At 42.3% G+C, this 23,571-nt stretch overlaps 1 protein-coding gene across 5 annotated transcripts in view; it reads left to right on the top strand.

Moving 5' to 3' along the window:
• Nucleotides 1–23,571, top strand: part of FAM172A (family with sequence similarity 172 member A) — a 405,744-nt gene that overhangs the window by 75,075 nt on the left and 307,098 nt on the right. The window lies entirely within an intron of this gene.

The following is a 23,571-nucleotide window of genomic DNA, read 5'->3' as shown; positions in this document are numbered from 1 at the left end:
GTAGAGAACTAGGAAAGCCTATATTCTAGGGAGTAGGTAATGATTTGTTGTACAGTGAAAAACGTAACCATTGTTTGCTAATGTCAGTATTATCCAGTGCTGTTGATCATTAGAGCACATAGTAAGTGAGAACATTTCCAAACATATATAGTTAAAGGTAGATAAAATTCAAATAATTTTGAGAACAGATGCATTGAAATCAGCTTATGGGAATGATGAAGGCACAGTTCCAAGACGTAGCTTCACAAGTTTGATCAGCTACATCAATAAGCCAGAACTGAGAAGTAATAAAATATATCATTAATATTTCCTTGTGGAACAAGTTCTCTTTTATACTGACACCGCATGTTTGGAGCGTTACAGACTGAATTTACAAGAAAACATTGGACTCTGTGGCCAAGAAAATTGTTTAAACTGTCAGAGCTACCACAAAAATCTAGCCTTCCCTGTAGCTACAGAAGGATTATTTCCTTCATCTTAAAGGAAGAAATAATCTTCATTGGTGAAATGTTCTATGTAACCAACTTGAAAATAGTTTACAAGGTTTTCAGGGCCCATCTTTCCACAGCCATGAGATGAAGTTAAGGACATTAAGTATCTTAAAAAGATTTCACATGGCTTCAGTGTTTTATAACTGACTATTAGTCTTTGACATAAAAATAGCTAAGGTTAACACAGGGATATGAACCAAATATTTTTAATACTAGAAAAGATCAGACCAATTTCACGCTGTAAATAATAAGTCAGTAGGGATGGAAGCTAAAAGATGATGCCATTTAAAAACCTTAAATTGACTGTATTGAATAACAGAATGGTTCAATAGCTACATGGCAGAAACACTATCTTGTGTCAGTGCTAACTCTAGTCAGAAACTAGTCTATATTTTGATCTTACAGTCAGATCATAATTTTTGGAATGTTGTATTGGGAAAAGGTGAGTTATTAAATATACGTGTAATCATTCCAGCTTCCACTTAACCTTCATATTCAAGAAACTCCAGTATTAAGAAGCACAAAATGTATGCATCTGCTGGGTTAGGATAGAGTGGACCACAACAGGATAATTTTTTAGTATTTAGTTACATGGATGTAGGTTCACAAGTTTTAATCAGCCAGAATTCAGGAGTAACAAAATATAGCATTAAACTCTTCCTTTACAATAAAATGTCCTGTGGAGATGCAGTGTTTTTTTGAATAATTCAAAATCAAATATGCAAGAAAACCGGAGTGGGCAAACACCTCCCAGCAGCAGGAACAGCAGTATTTACTTGCCCAAGCCCAACCTGGAAAATAATTTAGCTGACTGTCAAGAGGAGTGACAGCAGTGATTTCCAGTATCAACAGAACCTTTTACTTGCTTAGGAGAACAATTTCCTTTCAGCAGCCCAAGGAGTTGCAGCTCATAGAGTATAATGAGGAACAGGCCTGACCTATCTGGCGCCATTCAGAGAACAAAAGTGAGACTCTCGCAACAAACTACTCGTCGTAGTTGGCTGCCTGCTGCTCATGAGGTTGCTACTGGTTCTCTGCCAGCACCTCCCATGCTTTTGCAGTAGCTGCTTGCTTTCAGCAAGCTTCTTGTTACCAAGCATGCAGTTTCATTCAGCAAGAGCAACTGCCAAGGCTTGTGTCACCCACAGGTCAAATGCAGCAGGAGCTGCTATTATTTTTAAAACAATAGTACTTGACAGCCTCAATCAGGCATCGGTGCCCCAGGTACTGACACTGGGAAGAAGACAGTCCTTGTCTAAATAGCTTATGTTCTAGATCATAATAGGACAGAACTGAAAGGTGGATAAAAGGAGGACAAGATTTTAGCATGGGGGTGCTTAATCTTTGACTCCAAATCCACTCTGACTGGGGGCGTGGATTGCTGGTTTCCCCATTTTCTGTGACAGTGGTGGTGCGAGGGTGGTGATGCTCACTGTTGTAGGGCCACATACGCAGTTTTATGCTGTATGTGTTGAGGTGGCTTCCCAGGGCAGTTGAATTTGGATGCTGATTCTTTCACTGCATTCTCATTTTTTGGAGACCTTTTTCAAATTCTAGTGCTGCAAAGCATGCAGGTTCTTTCTGGGCAATGGACATTGTGTTACCACTTCTTTGTTTCCTTTCTTCCATCCTTTCCTCCTTAGTATTGTTCATGTTGATATTGTATTTTATTGTTTTGCATAAAAGCTGGTGAATATAAAATGTTCTTCTAGTCTTTTCCTGCTTTTTAAACCTTCATGGCCAGGCACAAATCAGTCTGTATAGAGCTGACCAATTAAGCATTTCTAGCAAAATTATATTAGTTTACACGCAAGCATCTGTTCACACATACTAATTCTCCTAATTTATGTGAGTAAAATGACCTATTGTAATATTTTTGTGAGATATATACATCTTAGTGGTTTAGGGTGTGAACACTTAAGAATTAAGAAGAAATTTCCCTTATGAGGAAGTTCTTTCATTTAGTTCAACAAACAGTTTCTCACAGCTTCGTCCAAAGAATTAGCTGGAATTTCTTAGATTCAGCCCATAAAGTGATTTTATCTAAAGTGTGGATCTGTGCTACCTTTTACTAGCGGCCAGGTGATTGCCTGTGGTCTGTGCAGAAAGCTGTTTTCTCAACCTCCCACTGGCGCCTCTGCATACCCTTGCTGCTCCAAATTAGCCACTCCAAATTGCTGCTTCCTATGCTTTTGGGTGGCACATTTACTGCGGGGGGGCTGCATTAGGTAGGGTGAGAGAGCAGCCATTTGCACACAACCAGGGTTGTTGGAGTAGCAACAGGGTATTGGCGGGCTGCAGTGGCAGCCAGGTTGCAACTGTTAGCCCACCGTTAGTAAAAGGTTACTGACCCCTGCCCTACAGGAGAGTGCTTTCGGGGGAAAGTCTTTCTCCTTTAAGGGGGAGCTTTGTTTAAATTATTAGACACCAAAACCATTGCCTGGAGTATTAGAAAGAAAGCTCATCACTTCTATTAATAGTCACAAGCAAGTTTTTATCAGTCACTCAGTTTTGGTAAGAATCTCAGGAGTCCTTCATAACTATATGTATTAATTAACAGCTTTTACACTGCAGTTTGTGGGTGCCAAGCATAATAAAAAATAACAACAGTACTATTTAATGGCAAAATATAAAATGCCCATGTACTTTAAAATTGTTTCTGTTAAGGCAATCAGCTGACATCTGTATCAACCAAACCCCCCCCCCCCCCAAAATGCAACCCTTCTTTGATTTAGTATGATCCTTATCTTATTCTTTTCCACTCAAATTATATAGCCCCAGTTTCATTTGACTCTTTTCCTTCTGCTCTTGGACACTACGGTAGAACAGTAAAGGCATTTTACTATGGATTTAAAAAGTGTTAATTTGAACCTTGCTCTCATCTTGTACAAAAGGCCATCTAGCTCTAAATGAATATTTGGCCATTCAGGCTGAGTGCCAATGTGCTGTTAGTTCCCAAAACTAGCATGCCTTAACTCAGTATGGAGAAATGCAAGGTGCCACACTTCCGGAGAAAAAACCTGCATTACATTTATAAGCTTGGTAGTGCTACATTCACTAGGACCACGACTGAAAGAGATTGGGGGTCATGATTGACCACAAGATGAACCACCAGTGCAATACCATAACCGGCAAAGCAAACAAAACTCTGGCTTGCATCTAAAGCAAGACCCAGGAAGTCATCCTCCTGCTGTACTTGGCCTTGGTGAGGACTCAGCTGGAGTACTGCATGCAGTTCTGGGCTCTCCAATTCAAGAAGGATGTGGAGAAGTTTGAAAGAGTCCAGAGGAGAGCCACACACATGATCAAAGGAAGAGAGCAGGCCTTATGAAGAGAGGGTGAGAGCCATGGGACTCTTCAGCCTGGAGAAGTAGAGGCTCATGGGTGACTTGGTGGCAGCCTGTAAGTATATAAGGGTATGCATCAGGAACTGGGAGAACATCTGTTTACCAGGGCACCCCGAGGGACGACAAGGCCCAATGGTCACAAACTCCTGCAAGACTGTTTTAGGCTGGACATAAGGAAAAACTTCTTTACTGTCTGAGTCCCCGAGGCCTAAAATAGACTTCCTCCAGAGGAGGTGCAAGCACCTGCTCTGGACACTTTCAACACTTGGATGATTATCTTGCTGGGATCATTTGACCCCAGCTGACTTCCTGCCCCTTGGGTGGGGGGCTGGACCCGATAATCTTGCGAGGTCCCTTCTAGTCCTAATGCCTATGAAATCTGTGAAGCTATATTAGTCTGATACTAGCTGCCTAGGTCTGTGATGGAATTTTGGCCATCTACTCTGATAGTAATGCCGACTTGAGTATCTAGTGATATGCTTGTCCCATAAACTTCTTCCTTGTACTTGAATGATCAGAGAAGTCACTGCCCCATCTTCCTCCAGGTTCCTTTTTATGATTCACTTCTGCTTTGAAACTTACAAGAAATAAGCCAATATTTGATGTCTTGACTGAGGTGCTGAAACATAATGATAAGACTTTTTTTTATATATATCTGATGGTTTCTCTTGTCTTCATCCTTTTGGTTTTTGTCTTAGCTTATAAGTCTTCTGTGGTAAGTATCAAGTTTGCCTTTGACATTTGAAGAGTTTTTAATGTCTAATTACTTCTGTAATATACATTTTAAAAATTGCTTATCTGAGGATTTTCATAATGTTGTTCAGTTTATTATGTAGCTGAGCAATTGAATTTTTCTTAGGCCTAACACCAAACTTGCTTGAGTGCTGAAAGAGGAGATGATTTTAAAAAAAGAAAACCCAACCAAACAAAAAGTAAGCCAACAGGTGTCAGCAAAGACCATGTAACAAACACTGGGTCAAATCATATCAACAGTATATGCTAACTCATGGGATGGGTTGTGTGTGTGTGTGTGTGTGTGTGTGTGTGGTGGGGGGGTGTTTTGCTTTGTTTTGTTTTTAAATCTCTCAAAAGCTCTTAAGATCCTATTTGTGATCAGTCAACTTAGAATCTAGAATATCGCTTCCATGTGTTAAGTTTGAATTGAATTGCTTTCAGTAGAAAAAGCAAGAAATCCCTTAGAGGTAATGTCAATTCTATCTTAATGAATTGTCCTTCCACACTATAATCCAAGTTAGGTCTTTTGTGGATTTATAGAATGCCATTGATTTTTTTTTTTTAAATGTTCAGTGAACAGCCTCTAAAAAGTCCATTCAACTTTGAGGGTTTTTGTTGTGGTGTGGTGTTTTTCCTTGTCACTAGGTATTAAGTAAGCCTATGTCCAAAAGTGTTATTTTTCAAAATGTTCCTTTGCATCGTTCATTGTTACTTATTGGCAGTTTTGTCATTTCAGGGTCAAAATAAAGCTTATTCAGCCAAAGTTTACGGTAGCAGGTGTAGCAAGTCTCAGGTCAGTCACACCACTTGAAATTTGTTACAGGGCAGTCAGTTAGAAATCACTGCATTTTTCATGAAATATTGTTGCTCCAAACACTGCAAAGTTAAAAAGGTTGTAGCTGATGGCTGTATCACGTGTTCCAATTATGTCATGTATAAGATGTACTCACTAAATAAGGATAAAATTGTAGAAGTATAAATCTCATTGAGATATGTGTAACTTTTATTATAATTATGTCAATTGTTTTTCATTGTTTAGCTTTTATATATAATATGCACCATAATTTTAGACTACCTTTTCAGGAAGAAAAAAAATCTTGTACTGGGGGGGGGGTTTGCATATTACAGGGTCTTAATATTTGTCTTAAAGTTCTTAATTTGGGAGGAAACAAATCTTGTAAAACAAAGAAATCCCTTTGATTTGTAGCAGCACTGTTACTCATGGGATGTCTATACATGTGCTCCAGAGTGGGAGTGCAAGGGGTGCAGTGACGTGTATTCAGATGAGTTTTAGTTAAAGCTTTAGTTAAAGTGCCCCCACTACCATTTTGAAACATGGGGATGCTGAATGCACATGATGCAGAGGCTGCTGGAGCATGCTAATTAGCATACTTCAGCAGACTTACAGCAGACTTGATTCATAGTTTCATAGTTCCATAGTAGCTAGAGTCAGGAGGGACCTGAACAGATAATCTACCCTGACCCCTTGCCACAGGCAGGAATGAATGCTGGATTCACAAGGCCCCAGACAGGTGAACATCCAACCGCCTCTTGAATTTGCCCAAGGTAGGGGCGAGGACCATTTCCCTGGGAAGCTGGTTCCAGATTTTTGCCACCCTAACTGTAAAATATTGCCTTCTGATCTCTAACCTAAACCTGTTCTCCATCAGCTTATTACCATTGTTCCTTGTCACCCCAGGTGGTGCTGGGGAGAAAAGGGCTCTACCTATTTGCTGTTGATCTCCCCTGATGAGTTTGTAGGCAGCCACCAGGTCCCCGCTCAGCCTCCTCTTGCTGAGGCTCAACAGGTGCAGGTCCATCAGTCTCTCATAGGGAGACTGTTGCCCTCTCCTGTTGCCCTCTCACCAAGAGGGTGGCCCTCCTCTGAACCCTCTCTAGGCTGGCCACATCCCTTTTGAAGTGCAGCGCCCAGTACTGGATGCAGTACTTCAACTGCGGCCTGACCAAAGTTGCATAGAGGGGGAGTATTACCTCTCTGGACCATCTTGAGATGCATCTTTGGATGTATGACAAGGTATGGCTGGCCTTGCTGGCTGTTGTCTGGCATTGGCAGCTCATGCTCATCTTGGAGTCAATAATGACTCCAAGATCCCTTTCCACCTCTGTGCTTTCAAGAGGGGAACTCCCCAGCCTGTATGTATGCTGTGGATTCCTTCTCCCAAGGTGCAGCACCCTGCATTTATCTATTTTGAACCCCATCCTATTCTCATCTGCCCACTTCTTCTGTAGTCTGTCTAAATCAATTTGCAGCCTGTCTTTCCCTTCAAGTGTGTCCACCTCGCCCCACATGTTAGTGTCATCAGCAAACGTGGACAGAGTGCTTTCCACCTCCTTGTCCAAGTTGTTCCAACATGCGCTAGTTAGCAGATGTGGGAGCAGAGTTCCGTCACGTGTATAGGTGCCCGTGATTTGTATTTTCTTATTTTTAAGCTTGAGAGGTAAAACACCCAGACTTCAGATTCTGCCTTAATGTCTTGACAGAATTTTTTGTAGTGATGAACAGCATAAAATTTTTGGATTGAATTTTAATTCTCAGAAAATTTAATATTAATTCATTGATACATTAATAATGTATTTTCTTAGAGAATTAGATTGCTTTACGACTATAAGTAGTTAGATTAAGACAGAATTGACTACTAGAAACATTTCAGAGTGCTGAGGAAACTGGAAACTGGTCTCCGTGTACATACTAGGAGAATACACTGCTGTTAGGAAAGCTTACTTATAGGTAAATTATAGATACATGTGTGGGACCTCAAGACAAGTCCGTTTTGTTGGGGAACGATGGACTCTTTTTATGATGGTCATGTGTGGGGGGGAAATATCAACGAGCAAATGAACCTAAAAGTCAAATGGGCTTCATGCCTTCTTTTAAATAAGAACTTGTGTTATTGTTTAGTGCAGCTGAAGACATATTAATTCAAACATGACTGACTGAATTAAATGATGGGAATTTTCAAACTTCAGTGTTTTTTGAACAGTCCCTCCTTAAAAGAATAGTTTAAATTGTAATTTATCCTTATTGTATCTAACATTGTGCATTTATTGGTGTTCAAGTATTTTATGAGACATAAGCCTAGAAATGAAGGAGCAATAACTGCAGAAAGAAAATTCTTTTAGCCTAGTTAATTACGTGATTTGTATATGGATATATGGGAAGGTAACATGAAAATTGGGCATTTGCAAATACCACAGTATTTATGGAAAATTTTTCAAAACTTATGTCTATTACTTGTTCAGCTCTATAGACTCTAGTAAAAATTTTGACCACAACACTTCTTTCTACTCCTATAAATATATAGTTTGGAAACTTGGGATGTTTATACACTTGCTTTGAGAGTGGGGGGGGGGGGGGGTGGATGGTATGCTTTAGTTAGAGTGGCTCTGAGAGCCACTTTAAGGAAAGCAGCTGGAGTGTCACATGCATCAGTGTCCCTATGCTGAAAAATGGTGGCAGGGGCACTTTAACTGAAGCTCATAGAATGAGCTTCAATTAAAGCACCTCCATTGCTATTTTTCAGCATGGGGATGCTGACACACGTGATGCTGGAGTCTGCTGGAGCACAGTAATGATCGTGCTCCAGCAGACTCAATTTATCGAGCCTGCTTTGATGCATTGTGCCGCCTTACTGCACGTGTATAGGCAACCTTTGTGTAAAATACAGCAGAATGCTGAACTATCACCTTATTTGGGAATGACCCTTATGCAGTTATGAAAGCATGTGGTTGATTGGTAACCTCCTAACACATGACTGAAAAGAAATTGCATTTTAATGTACCATAAGGAAATTTACAGATGCTAAAAGGACACTGGCCAGCAGAAACAGCATGCTGTTGACATTCCTTTATAAAACTAACCCAGAATTCTGACATGGACCATTTTGGGGGTTGATATCCCTGGAAACAGAAGTCTACTGAATGAGTGTAAAAATTGTCAATAATCCTCACTTCTGACATGAACAATCACTTTGAGAGGGTAGTTCAGTCTCCTTACTAAGCCTATTGCTGAGACTATCTGGAGAGTGATAACTGTGGTGATGGATTATTTTTGTGATACGAATACTTGTGGGTAAGGAATGTATCAAAGACTAATTTATTCTCATAAACCTAATGAACAATGGATATCAATGACTTCTAGTAGCAAGTGGTATATGCTGTATTTGAAAGAATGGTTTAGATGTGTATCCTTTCTCCAGTTCTTTCTCCAAGTCTATATTCAGCCCTCTTAATAAATGTTAATAGCAACTTTTCTTTAAAAACTATCAATGTTTCTATGGGACTGGAATGGGTTTTTTTGTTTTGCCTATTACTTGTTCCCTGTGCCCTGGATTTTCTGACATGTTCTTGTATATTGCATGCTAGTGGACAGATTTGCTCAGGGTTGTATTTGAAAATGGGAATTCACATCAGAGAAAACCAAATTATGAGAATCAGGATGTAAAGCACAGCAGGGAAGAGACTCTGTTACCAAGGCTCAGTGCACTTCATTGCATCCTGGCATGGATTTTTGACATGGTGTAGACTGTAACAACTTTGCTGGAGTAGTATGTAGGTGTTATAAAACAAATAATTGAGTTATGGTGTATTTTGCTCATCTTTGTTTTGGACAGGGTCACCAGTAAGTCAGTTATTTTTTCCTCTTTTTTTTTCTTTTTAGTGTCAGTCAGATTGCTGAAACTTTCTATTTGTGATTTTTTTTCCTTTTTTATTATTTAAAAACTAGATTTGTTTTAGTATGAACCTTTCCCAGACTTACCCTCCCCCCAACCCCAGTTTTTATTTCTAGTTATTATGATTTAGCATTTAAGTTTTTGCAAAACTTCAGGTTATAGACAGATAGGTTACCAGCCTATGATAAATGGAAACTAAACTAAGCCAGGTAGCTTAACCCCGAGTGAAAGGGGCTACATTGCCATGGTTTAGCCTCTGCTTACTGAGGGATAGGATTGGATACATGAAACAGTAATTGCATAGCACCAAAAACAAGCAGTGCCATATTATGTCAGACCAGTGGTCCATAGAGCCCAGTATCCTATCTCTGGCAGTGGCAGGAGTTATAGGCGCGTGCAGATAGAATGAGCTACCCCCTTATTTATTACTCTCCCTGGCATCCACCATCATTGGTTTGGCAAAAGAAGCACGGACCTGCACAGACAATTGAACCTTGGATCTGCAGTTAAAAGACATGATTCTCTATTAACTGAGCTACCCAGCAATGAGCAGGAAGGCTCTCTCTTCCCCTACTCTGTGTACATAGATTTTTTAAAATTTATAACGTATTCTATCCTTAATGAATATATCAGTTTCCTGTGGCAGCTGTTTTCTGTTTTTCTGCCTTCAGAATTCACATTTTAAAGATGTCTAACGTTGTGATTTTGATAGGACTGTTCAAATGTTTAAAAACCTTCTTGAATTGGCCCTTAGTTTTCAATTTCCCTTGGAGTTTAGCCATATGTAGATTTGCGAGGCAGCCAACCAGACAAGACTTGGCCACCTTCCTCAGCGGCTTGCTGGAGGGCGAGTTCAGCCGAAATGACGGGGACTTTGCCTCACTATGGAGCCGAGCCCACAACGCCACGCACCGCCTTGGGAAACGCATCGGCTGTGCCTGGACGTGGACCAAGGAGTGCTGAGAGCTGGGAGTCTCCCTGCAACCAGCCCTGCACGCTGACCACATCACCATGATGCCCCGCACAAGGACCTTCCTGGAGAGGTTTCTGAAGGACGCCGTCCGAAACAAGTACGCCGGCGACCTGAGGGCCAAACCCAACCAGGGCAAGGTCTTGGACATCACCTCAACGTGGGATGCTAGCACCCACTTCATGCCCAGCAGGAGCTTCACGTGCTTGTGGCTGGCGCTTCCTCCACTGTGCCTGCCTCAACTGCCTGCCTCCAAACGGAACCATGTGCTTTGGCCACCAGGACAAGAGGTGCCCATGGTGCAGCTATGTGGCAGAGACCCTCCCCCATGTGCTGTGCTGCTGCAAGCGGCACACCAAAGCCTGGCAGCTCTGCCACAATGCCGTCCAGGACCATCTGGTGAGGACCATCCTGGCCACAGCGGGGGAGATCTCTGTGAACTGCACTGTCCTGGGCTGTGAGAGCCAGGTGCGACCCAACATAGTCATCACCAACGAAGAAGCCAGGAAGGTCATGATCGTGGACATCACCATCCTCTTTGACAATCGGTGCCAAGCCTTCACTGACGTCCAGGCTTGCAAGCGGAAGAAGTACGCCCTGCTGGCTGACACCCTGAGGGGCTGCGGCTATGACGTGACGGTCAACGCACTCATCGTGGGAACACTCGGAGCCTGGGACCCCAGCAACGAGAGCGTCCTGCATGCCTGCTGCGTCTCCGCCACTACGCTAAGCTGATGCACTGCCTCATGGTGTCCGACACCATCCGTTGGTCCTGCGACATCTACATGGAACATATCACAGGCCACCACCAGTACTCTGACCCCACCAGACGAGCTGCCACTGGACCGGACCCGGAGGGGACCGCCTGAACCGCCCCCCTTCTGCACCAGACAGACATTCACTTCGAGAGGATTCTTCGACCACGGATGACCCCGCTCCACCCGAAGAGGACCCCCACGGTGAGACTCTATTTGGACTAAGACACTTCCTTCGAACCACCTCCTCCACCATTGCGGACCATTGTAACGGGTTTGTGTGTATCTATCTCTTTTCACTCTCAGCGTCGCAAACCCCCTCCCTCCCCTTCCCCCTTCCCCCCATTCCCTACCCCCAGGCTTAGTTGGCTAACATTGTATCTCCTGTGACCCAGTTGCGTTCCCCTCCTCACCCCCATCCCTCTATTGTTAGTCCCTCTCTCAGGCGATCTGTATTTCCTTATCGGATTTGTCATCTTTTTTTGGGGGTCCCAATCCTAAATGTTTACTAATAAAAGTCAATTGATCTTTCGCTTACTTGGCTCTGGCATGGTAGATTGCAAAGATTTTTTTTTTTAACAAATCATTCTGTTAATTATTTTTTTAGAAGCTAAAATATATATACAATATGCAAGAGCAGCCTTAAATAAAGCCAAGTCAAGGCTTCAGGAATTTAAATGTGCTAGAATGTTGGTTTCCCCTATTCCCTTAAAAAGGTTCCCTTGTGCCAGTGAATATGGTGCAACCATTATAGTCTTGCAACCATTGGAGAGGTAAGAGTAGAACTGAGCTCTTCTGAATTCCAATGCTAACAGGAAAGTATGTCCTTTCTCTTCCTGTAATCCTCTATCTCATTTACTCCCTATCCTATTCACTGAATGGGTAGAGATCTTTTAGAATAAGTAGATGGGCATGTAGTTAGAGACTCATAATATATTCAACCAAGTGGGTTGAATTAAGGTAGATTGCGTGGTTCCCTCTTAAGTCTTGCATTTCCTAACTTTTGAGTCTTTGACTCTGTGTCTTTCAATCTTTTAACATCGTTCCTTTGTCAGGTAATTTCCAAGGATTTTTAAAAAGAAAACTGCAAATTGGAAATTCTGTCCTTAACACTCTGTATGTGTTAGGGAAGGTTGGAGCCGAATAACTCTATAATCAGTAAAACAGACATCTGCCATTTCAGCTAAAAGTGTAACAGGTAGTAGGAAGAAGCTGTTATCATCTATGTGGATGAGCTATCTAGAGGGAAATTATATGTATTTTGCCAGTGAATTATACAACTGTTTACTGAATAGCAGAGAAATGTCAGAAATTGAACATTTTGGTTTTTGTTTGTCTCTGTGCAATTATTGTTTGATCTTTATAAAGAACACAGTAAGATTACAGATTTGAAATATTCATTCTAAAAGAAATGTATCTAAATGGATGTGACTTGGGTCCACCATATTAGAGACCTGAGGCCTAGATTACAGGCCTCCCAATTTTTTTCTTATTTCATGAGCAAAAAAGGGGCACAAAGGAGACAGAGCTCCTCAAAAGAATTGCCCCAGCTCAGAGGTGATATTGGCCCTTAATAAAGGACAGGTTCAGAAGTGCTCAGCAAATTATGAGTTGATTTCTGTCAAAATTTGGCCATTTATTTCTACTACTTATCTTTAAATGGGAGAAATGAGAAAAAATCGGAGCTCTCTTGAAAATATGACCAATTTTTCCATTATTAAAAAGAAAAACACCACAAAAAAGTAAAACCTAAACATACTTACTGGATACAGAGCAGTAGAAATATTGGGAGCATGAAATCATGGTTCGTATTGCAGGATTCTGTCTCTGCTTGGATTATTTTTAAACAAAACATAATTGTATATGTAGGAAATCAGTTCTTCACATACTAGATGGAGAGCAGGAGCTACAGCTCTAATGTTCACACCAGGCAGAAAATGATTTCAATTTGGCTGCAGATGTATGATAACATAGATTGGGACATCAACTCCTTGCATTACGTATACAAAGAGGACTTACAGGCAAGGATGCAGATGACACTGTTGTCATGCCTCACTGTATATGTAGGAGATTGTTGATTATAGCCTTTGAAAAGTGTAATAAATTACATTTCTCATCATCACACTGCCTTGTCCCCCAATCACCAATAAGGCATTTTTCATTATAAAAATATAATGCTTGCTGTGACCAGTGTTTGGAGAACACATTTGCTGTCCATGAAAGGTATTAATGAACCCAAGGCTTATCTTTATAAAAGTTTCTATATTTTTCTATTCTGCAGGTAAAGTTGTTAAAATATTTATTGATAGAAAAGTAGTACCAGCCTGAAAATATCAGTGGCAAAGAGAATCTTAGGGCCCCTATACACTTGCAGGTAAAGGCGTGATGGGATCTAATTCATGATCCACACAATTGTGCCTCCTGCCATGCCACACGTGCATGTGTATGTGCAGGGATCACATACATTGCTGTGATCTCCCAGCTGCAAGCCACAGGCAAATTAGAGCTGGATAGAAACCAGCTAAAAAGTTATTACACATTTTCCAGCAATAACTTTATAGCTGGTTGGACCTTTTTAAGGCACCATAGTTAATTTGCATATGTAGCCAGTATAAGTCAATTGTTTAATTAACCAGGTAATTGTGTGCTGCATGTAATGTATAGAGGAGCCTTATTTTTAATACACACGAGAAACACTCATAATTTTAATAACTCAGAACAAATACCCTCACTCCGCTACATTCACATCAGGGTCTCCCATCTCTGTTAGCTTCAGAGGTGTTACAGAAAGATAAGCCATGTCCCCATAAGACAGGGGTTGTCAACCAGGGTACATGTACCCTTGGGGGTACTTGGGAAGGCCTCAAGGGGTACGTGGAAGTGGTGTGGAGAAGTGGGGGTACTTGAGAAGCGCACTGCCACCTGCTGTTGCTGCCTGCTGCCATGCACTGCTGCCTGCCGCCCCCGCCATCGACTGGCCACCAGGGGACACTCCCCCGCTCATCAGCTGGCCTCTGGGGGACCCCCACCACTTGTCAACCAGCTGCCAGGGGACCCCCTCTCCCCAGCTCGTCCAGGGGGTACAGTCCAGGAGAAGTACCCACCAGAAGGGTTACACTCCTTAAAAAAGGTTGAAAACCCCTGCAGGGATTTCAGCTCCCTGCTTCTTATCTTTTTCAGGCATGAGGAGAAGGGCTTTGTATCTGAGTGGTTGCAGCACAAGCTTATTGCTTCTCTGCACAGGAGTACAAATACGTACTTGGAAGAAAGCTCCTTCTCACTGTTTAGGACTACAGTAAGACTGGATTATGGGCCTTGTTTAGTCATCTTGAAGCTAGGAAGGAATTTTTCCTCACTGCCAGAATGATGTAACATGCTTTTGGTTTTTGCCTTCCCTTCAGCTGCCTAGGGATCCAGTGGTTAAGGCAACTTGTAAAATTAATTTTATTGCAATTTGGTAGCTTCTTAGTGCAGTTATTTGTTCAGTAGTATAGAATCGTAGAATAATAGGGTTGGAAGGGACCTACTTCAGGAGGTCATCTAGTCCAGGGGTGGCCAACTTGTGGCACGCATGTCACAAATGGCACAGGCAGACTCTCTATGTAGCACATGGCTTGTGGAGAGGGGACGGAGAGCATAGAGGAAGGCAGGCAGGAAACAGAGCAACAGACCAGGCAGGGAGAAGGGTTTGGAGCAGCACTCAGGGAGAGTGCAGAGCTAATTTGTGGTATAGTTGCCAAAAAAGTTGGCCCCCATTGATGTAGTTCAAACTTGTGCTTTTGAGGCAGGATCATCCCTGACTAAACCATCCAGTCAAGTGTTTCTATAACTTGTTCTCAAAAGCATTCAGGGGTAGAGATTCCACAACCTCTGTGGGCAGCCTGGTCCAATGTTTAACCATACTGATAGTGAGAAAGTTCTTAATATCCAACCTAAATTTCTCTTGCTGCAATTCAAGACCATTGCTCCCCTTTGGTCACATAAAATAGATTACCTCCATCCTCCATGTAATGACTGCTTGGGTATTTGCTGACTGATTTCAGATTGCTTCTCAGTTTTCTCTTCAAGATAAGTAGCCCTAGTTTTTTCAGTCTATCCTCATATGTTATTTTCCAGGTATCCAGTCACTTCTGTTGCTCTCTGCTTGACTCTTTCTAATTTGTCCACATCTTTCTTGAAGCAAGGGGAGCAAAACTGGACACAGTATACTCCAAATGAGGCCCTCATTACCACTGAATAGAGCAGAAAAATCACTTCCCTTGATTTACAAGTGACTCTCTTACTAATACAGTCTAGTTTACAGGCTTTTTTTGCAACAAGAGCACATATTCAAGTTATGGTTTGCTGTGACCACAAAGTCTGTTTATCCAGTAGTGTAGCCCAGTCACTCCTTCCCCAATTCTTGCATGTATATATGATTCATTCCATCCCAAATGCAGGATTTTGAACTTCTCCATATTGAATTTCATCTGATTGAGTTTGGACCATTTCTCCAATAATTCTGTCAAAACATTTCTAACCCCAGCTTTAGCGTATTAATAAGAATGTTGTGGCAGATGGTCTCAGAATCTTGCTGGCTAAAGGTATATCATGTTCAGTGCTCTCCAGCTATCCACATAGCTTGTCATAGAAGGAAATTAGTTTGGTCAGGAGTGACATACTTTTGATGAATCCCTGTTGGGTGTTCCTGATCACCTTGTTCTTTTTCAGGTGCTTAGAAATAACTCCTAGATGACCAGTTCCATAATCTTCCCAGGTCACCTGTTTTTTGGGATGAGGTCAGGCTGACTAGGTTGTAATTTCCTGGAACCATTTTTTCACTTACTTAAAGGTGGCCTCTATATTTGCCCTTTTCCAGTCAATTGGGACCTCACCTGATCTTCATGAGTTCTCAGAGATGATCACCAGTGGTTCTGGAATTATCTCATCCAGTTCCTTCAGTTTCTAGGGTACATCCTGGAGCTGGCTTGGAGCTGCCCCCAGAAGTGGGATACTTCCTGGCATGGGCAGCTGGTGCCATCTTAGTCAGCAGGGACATGTGCCCCCCCCATGACCAGTCCCACCAACTGGGGGGGCAGTCCCCCCACTGCTAATCTCACTACCCAAGGGAGGGGAGAGTCCCCCCATGTCCGATCCTGCCAATTGATGTGGCCAGTTGCTGCAGCTGCTTCGGGGAGTGGCTGTGGCCACTTCTGGGAGTGACTGCAGCGATCGGCTGGTGCTTGCAGGGGGGGGCACCAGCCCTCCCACCCGCCCCCCTAGCCCATCACCTAAACGGTGAGTGCAGCCAGGCAGGGGTTGTATCAGCGCTCTCGGGGTGCACATGCACCCCCTACACATCACCACTGCTTCCTGACCAGCCCTGCTGCACACAGCCCAGAGCTCGCTAGCGTCTTCCCCAGAAACAGGACAGTTCCCAGGCAACTTTGGGCTGGGCAAGGAAATCCCTGCAGAGCTGGAGTTGCTCCAGAAGTGGGACAGTTCCCAGCCAGTTCCAGGGTGGGTGGGGAATCCCAGTACAGCCTGGGGCTGGCTGGGAGTTGTCTCAGAAGCAGGACAGTTCCCAGCCAGCCCTGAGCTGGGTGGGGAGATCTAGAGAAATCTTCAGTGCCAGAAGCCCATCCCTGTTGGGAGCATATTTGTTTACTGTGCAGTAAGCTTTTATAGCATTAGTGGCATACGTAGAGACACCCACTGTCATCCAAGTAGCTTTCTACCTTTACAGTCTCAAGCCAAGCCAATTCCTCGTTTGTGAGTAGCAAATCAAGAATAACTTCCCCCCACTAATTGGCCTCTCCACCAGTTGTACCAAAAAGTTACCCCCAACAAATTCCAGGAATCTGCTGCACTGCCCATTCAGTGCTGTTTTACTCTCCCAACAGATGTTATGGTAACTGAAGTCCCCCATGAGGACTGGGTCTTGTCATTTGGAAATGTTGGTTAGTTGCTTAATGATGTAGTTTCCTGATAAACTGGAATTGGGAGTAGAGTAGGAATTAGGAATAGAGATGGCATTTCCCATTTCTGGAAGGAAGGAACTGCCTGTTCCCCAACACCTTTAGCATCAGATGAAGGTGCCAAGTTAATAGGAAGAGTCCTTTACCAGGTGAAACAGAGTTAGACATGACTCATGGCAGCCCTCCGCAAGGTGGAATGAATAACAGTATGAAGGATGACTTCTGTTGGAAAAGTTATTGCTGAAGAATGTAGTTATTTAACTAGACCATTTATTAAGTTGTATTCCTGGTGTCTTATCTTCTGGAGACTTTGGAACAAAGAGGTTGTTCCTTTATGTCTAACTGAGATTATTTAAGTAGCTATGATTAAACATGGACACTTTTCCATTTACCTTAAAAAAAGATGGCAAGATGACACCTCATCTCAGCAAAAGACGGATACGTATCAGCTCCTCAAAGTCAAACCTTGAAGTAACTGGGAAATAAAAAATCAGCTAGCAAAATTAAGTCAAGGAGACCCAGATCTCTGCTGAAAAACATGACATGCATATTTTTTTCTGGACAATGAAGGCCGTCTATGGCCCAGTGTCCCACAGTCCTAATTTCCTGCAATTGCAGGATGTCTCGGTGCTCCTCAAAGGCACTGACTCTATCCAAGGTAGGTGGAAAGTGCACTTTGAGGAACCATGATTCCACTGTAGTGGATAGGACCATTGAATCCGTCTCCAACACCCTGAAAAAGGATCCCTTGCCAACCCTCTTATCCTAGAAGAAGTCTGGCATACCATCAAGGAAGGCTACTGAGACAGATGGCAACAAGGTTACTGAACCAGATGGCATACTTGCTGAAATCTGGAAGGCTGACTGTGAGGAACTGGTACTGAGCCTTCATAAAATTATTCTACACTTTTGGGACAACAAAGAGATCCCTGGGGAACTGAGGAATACCATCCTCAAGAAGAGAGATAAGTCTGTGTGTGGGAAATATTGAGCTATTGCTCTCCTTTCCACAGCAGGGAAAACCCTTGCCTGTATTCGCCATCTGCTACCTCTTGCTGAGGAAGTCCTGCCAGAATCTCAGTGTATTTCATACCATCTTGTGGGGCCATTGACATGATCTTTGTTGCCCACCAGATCCAAGAAAAGTGTCAGGAATAACATCAGATGCTGTATATGGCCGTCGTTGATCTCACTAAGGCCTTTGTTTCCATTAGTTGCAAAGACTTGTGGAAATACTGGCCAGATTTGGATGGAGAAGTACATCAAGGTCCTGAGGTTTCTCTATGACCAGATGACTATGACTGTTTTATGTAACAGATCAGAGACTGATATATTTATCATCTCAACTGGGGTCAAGAAAGGATGTGTCATCAACCGAACTCTGTTCTCCACTTTTTTGACAGTCATCTTAGTTCTCATTACAGACCACCTTTCTTCTGGAATTGATATTGAATACCAACCAGGTAGAGGGCTCTTCAATAAGGGATGTTTTCAGTCTAAGACCAAAGTACTCAAACAACCATTCCTGACCTTCAATATGCTGATGACTGTGGCATCCTTGTGTTCACTGAGGAAAACCTCCACACCATGCTGGATCTTTTCAGAGAAACCTACTGAACTTTGGGCCACTCCATCAACACTGAGAAGACTAAGTGTTCTACCAGCCTGTCTCAGGCAACAAATGTGACCTCCCTCCCCAAATTACCATTGAGGAAAGGACTCTGGAGGTAGTTGGCCCCTACTTTGATAGCTGTGTCTGTCAGAGTGAACATAGATGGGAATGTCCAGCAGAGGATCTTCTGCTTGAGTGTCTCCTTTCAGAAATTGATTTGGTGTATCATTATTCATTGCAATCTTTAGAAAGACACCAAGATCCAGGTCTACAATACAGCCATCATCCCCACTCCCCTCAACAGATGTGAAACATGGATGACCTACTGTCGTCATCTCAAAAGCCTGGAGAGGCAGCACCAATGAGGCTTCCTGAAAATCCTCCTCATCGAATGGTAAGATTGCGACACAAATGCTAGCATCCTTGCTAAAGCCAATGTTACCAGCATTGAGTCAGTGATTCTCAAACACCAACTTTGCTGGGCCAGGGATGGGTTGTGGATGCCTGACTCAACTACCAAAATAAGTGCTTTACTCCAAGCTTAGTAATGCCCCAAGATCTTGCTGTGGATACAAGGACACAATGAAGCCGTCTGAAAAAAATGGATGCCAATATCAAGACTTGGGAGGAGCTGGCTGCTGACCAATTCCAGTGCTGTCACAACCTTAATCAAGCAACTGCCAGTTTCAAGGTAAAACATCTCGCCCTTGAAGCAGAAAAGAGGGTGCAAAGGAAGGAAAGGAGAAAAATCCTGGCCTATGGCCTACTCTTCCGTGTGAAAGACCTGTAACATCTGCAGGTGGGCCTTTTGCCTCAAGAATTGGGCTTTTAAGTCACCTTGAGACCCATCTATGAGCCATGGTAAAGAATCTCTTCAAATTGAGAGATTGCCACTACCAAATTATTTAACTAGGCCCTGGATTTATTAAGTTACATTTTTGGTGTCTTGTCTTCTTGGAGAGTCTGGAACCAAGAGGTTGTGCCTTATGACTATCTGAGATTATTTACATAGCTATGATTACTGTCTGTTCACTGTCTGTTGCAAGGCAGGCAAATTAGATAGCAGGATTGAAGTTTTGGTCTTCAGAAATGCAAATTTCAACAAGCTCAGAACAGTAGTAGGGGAAGTGCTACAGGGCCAGGGACTGAAGACAAAAGGAATGCATTAAGAGTGGTCATTCCTTAAGGACATGATCCTTGAAGCACAAAGGAAGTCCATTCCCATGCAGAGGAAAGGTAGCAAAATGGCTGGGAAGCTGTCTTGGCTAAATAGGGAAATCATGGTCCTCTTAAAGAAGAAAGAGATGTACAAACAATGGAAGCTTGGGACAGTCCCCAAGGAGGACTGTACAAAAATGGCCCACACTTGTAGGGAGATTAGAAAGGCTAAGGCAGCAACTGAACTAAAATTAGCAACAGAAATCAAGGACAAGAAGTTCTTCTTTAGGTTCATAGGGAACAGGAGGAAAACAAATGGGAGTGTAGGGCCATTGCTCAACAACTCAGGACAGCTGGTTATTGACACTCAGGAGAAAATTCAACTCCTGAATGACTACTTTGCTTTCGTATTTCACTGGGCCAAGGGTAAAATCATGCCAGATAGGGCACAGAATGGGCATGGTGGGAATGACAGCCTTCCTGCTATTGACAATGAACTTGTGTGTGATCAGTTAAAAAAAAATTAGACATATATAAGTCAGCAGGATCAGATGAATTTCATCTGAAAGTGCTGAAAGAGCTGGTGAAAGTCATTGCAGAACCTCTGGTGAAACCCTTCCAAAACTTGTGGTGCTCTGGAGAGGTCCCTGAGGACTGGGAGAGGGTCAGTGACTGTCTTCAAGAAGGGAAGGAGAGAGGACCTAGGTAACTATAGGCCAATTAGTCTAACTTCTGTGACAGGGAAAATCCTGGAAAATTTCATTAAAGAATCTATCTGTGATAAGCGTGCAGAAGGTAGGATTCTGAATGACAGCCAGTGTGGCTTTGTTGCAGGCAGGCCTTGTCTTACCAATTTCATCTCCTTCTACAACTCACCACCTGGATAAGAGAGAGGAGGTCAACATTGTATACCTTGACTTATAAAAGGCTGTTGATCTGGTATCTCATGATGTTTTCATGGGAAAATTGGAGGATTGTGTGCTTAGCTGCATGACAGGTGGGTAGGAAGCTGGCTGTGGGGTAGGACCCAGAGAGTTCTAATGAACTGATCTGTGTCGTCCTGGCGAGAAGTGGCTGGGGATCGGTGCGTGGACCAGTTCTTTTTAACATCTTTATCAATGATTTGGATGTGGGAGTGAAGAGCTCAGTGGCCAAGTTATTGGACAACAGCAAGTTATGGGGGAGCGTGGTCACGCTTGAAGATAGGCTGGAGATATGAGTGGACAGGCTAGCAAGTTGGGTGGATCAGAACCAGATGAAGTTCAATGTCGAGAAACGTTAAGTGCTTCACCTGGGGACTAACAATCCCCAACATACCTACAGGCTTGGCAGCACCAAACTGGCTAGTACCACAACTGAAAGGGACCTAGGGGTAATAATAGACCACAGTGAATATGAGCCATCAGTGCGGCGCTGTAGCCAGCAGGGCAAATAATACTCTGGCATGCATCAATCGGTGCATTTCAAGCAAAACAAGAAAGTGATTATTCCACTTTACTCAGCATTGGTAAGACTACAGCTGGAGTACTGCATCCAGTTCTGGGTGCCACACTTCAACAAGGACATGGTAAAGTTTGAGAAAATCTAGAAAAGAGCCGCCCGTATAATCAGAGACTTGCACAACAAGCCATATGAGGAAAGGCTGAGGGACCTGGGATTTTTCAGCCTAAAAAAGAGAAGGCTGAGAAAGGACTTGGTAAGCAGCTTACTGCTACATCGGGGGAATATGTCAGGGGCTCGGCTAACAATTGTTAACCATGGCACCCTTGCGAAAAACCAGGAGTAATGACCACAGGCTCCTGGAAGACTGGTTCAGACTTAACACTAGGAAAAACTTCTTCGCAGCTAGGGTGTCCAGACTGTGGAATAGGCTTTCTCCAGTGGTGGTGCAATCACCTACCCTAGAAATCTTCAAGAGGAGACTGGACGATCACCTTGCTGGGGTCACTTGACCCCAGTTGTCTTTCCTGCCTTGTACAGGGGGTTGACCCAGTGATTTTGCAAGGTCCCTTCCAGCCCCTAACAATCTATGAATCTATGAATTAAGCACAGACATTTTTCCATATACCTTAAAGAAAAGACAAAAAGGTAAAATTTAAAAACTATCTTTTAATTTTTATTTGGACAATTGTATATCATCAGTAATATCAGAAGTCATTAAATGCAGAAGTTTCTAATTGTAGTGTTAGATAAGCTACGTTATATATTCATTCAGCCATGTTCTAAATTGGGATATGTTTGTGCTGGCCCTCTGAGATACGTATAAATAGCAGCAATTACAGCAATTATACTGTTCCATCTAAATAAAAAAAAATGGGGTTGCATAACATTGTAATTGAATATTTCATATTTCATCCCACCTATTTTAGCCTCTGGAGTAGAGGGCATGGCCGGATTCTTAATGTATTTTGGTGCTCTTCATCTGCTAGAATAATGCCAGTCCTTGCTGTATTTAATGACGTCTTCCTAGCTAAATATATAGACTACATTCATTGTTTGTAACAGTTTATGCAGTTGGACTGTGTCAGCACTCCTGATTTTTTTTCATTAATTTTATTAGAGTAATAGCTACAGGGCCAATTGGGATTGGAGTCCCATTGTGTGCTAGACTCTGGAGAAATACATAAAAACTGTAAGGAGTTTATCTTCTGAATAGATGAGACCAAAATGAAAAATAAAAAGGTAGAGGGTGGGGGAAGAAGAATGGAAAAGAAAATAATAAAGAAAAAAAGGTATTTTTTATAAATAGTATCTCATATATATTTCCTTCACAGCAAATATGTTTTTCTCCCTAAATGTCCTTTTAGTATATTTGATACATTAGTTTGTTCTTCTAGCCATTGGAGATCGATACATGCCGAGATTTTGCATGAAAAACAAAATCCCTGTGTTTGAGGCCGTATTATCATTATACTAATTTAAACGTCTGTACACCATCAGCATCTGAGACTGCAGGAACTTAACTGCTTTACTGTTGGCATAATACTGAAGTTGATTTCAGTGAACCATAAACAGTTTGGCCCTGGAGGTAAAATTACACTGTATGCATGTTCCTAACATACTGCTTAGGGGATAAACATGTCTTAAATCAACTCATTGCTTACAGCTAAGTTCCCTCTCCAAATGCAGTTTCCCTGTAGATACTAATATTTAGTAAGACTGATTTTCTTTAAAGCCTTAAAGGTTTTTGAATGTAATTCTGTCAATAAATGTATTTGGACAGAATAGTAGAGAATTCGTGTAATCCTAGTAAAGGTTTTTGTCCTTTTCAGCATTGTTTTTGCTTTTTAATTTGCTTTCATCAGTTCATTGAATTGATTCAGATATGTTCTAAATGTTTGTATTGTACAGCTGCTCACGTATGTATAGTAAAGACTTGAAATTCATTGAAACTTTATTTGGTCATTTTGAATTTGTAAAATTAAAGTGGAAGCTTATGCTTTCTCACCTAGTCGCTAAATTCATAGTGCATTGTTAAGATGCCTTCACTCAGAGCTTTTGTTACAACTTCATTTCTGGTGTTGCTTAATATGCTGGGGGTTTATATGGTTCTAACTGAGGCCTTGAGGGATTGGATTAGGCAACACCAGGTGTATTTGCACCCAAATATTCTTTCTTTGACTGTTATTTTGTACCGAAGCTCTTCTACTGTGTATCCAGTCTGAAATTTAAATGTAATTCCCCAGGTTCAAATGAAGTGGTAGGCCCCGATTTGAGATTTTTTAATGAGCACTTTTACCCCTTTTTTAATTTGCCATTGTTTCTACTTCTATAGCCAGAGAAGTCCAAGCACTTATTTTAGAACTGTTTTTGTAATCCAGTATGAGTGAAGCATGGAGAATTTGTCTTACAGCT

This window comes from Crocodylus porosus, unplaced genomic scaffold (assembly GCF_001723895.1).
Source record: "Crocodylus porosus isolate Cpor-Errol unplaced genomic scaffold, CroPor_comp1, whole genome shotgun sequence".
NCBI classification, from domain to species: Eukaryota; Metazoa; Chordata; order Crocodylia; family Crocodylidae; genus Crocodylus; species Crocodylus porosus.
This window is presented reverse-complemented; position numbering and strand designations above follow the sequence as displayed.